The sequence below is a fragment of the Rhincodon typus genome, chromosome 23, assembly GCF_021869965.1.
Source record: "Rhincodon typus isolate 14 chromosome 23, sRhiTyp1.1, whole genome shotgun sequence".
Classification (NCBI taxonomy): Eukaryota; Metazoa; Chordata; class Chondrichthyes; order Orectolobiformes; family Rhincodontidae; genus Rhincodon; species Rhincodon typus.
This window is the reverse complement of record NC_063354.1, coordinates 46,790,601-46,791,136: the sequence shown is the minus strand read 5'-3', so window position 1 is coordinate 46,791,136 and position 536 is coordinate 46,790,601.

The window sequence follows — 536 nt, the reverse complement described above, 5'->3', positions numbered from 1 at the left end:
ATCAGGAGCAACAGATGCAATAGATTATTTGGATGAAGTGCATGTGAGTCTCTGCCAGATTTGGAAGGATTGTTTAGGGCCTTGGACGGAGGTGAGAGGGGAGGTGTGAGGGCAGGTGTTGCACCTCTTGCTGATGCAGGGAAAGGTACTCAGTGTGGAGGAGGAATTGGTGGGGAGTGTAGAACTGACAAGGAAGTTACGGAATGAACGGTCCCTGCAGAAAGCGGACAGGGATGGGGAGGGAAATAATTTTTTGGTTGTGGGGACTGATTGTAGGTGGCGGAAATATCAGAAGATGATGCGTTGGATCTGGAGGTTGGTGGAGTAGCAACAATATTCCTATAGAGAGCAGGAAGTCCAAGAGTATGCCGACTCTGTTTTGAATTATTTTACCACTGCTAGGATTGCACCAGGGGCTTGATAATTGCCTTCAGCATCTTTGGGCTAGGCAGCAGATATAACAAGGTATACAGCTGGATGAACACAGAAATCTTTCTGAAGGAGGGTCTAGGCCCGAAACGTCAGCCTTCCTGCTC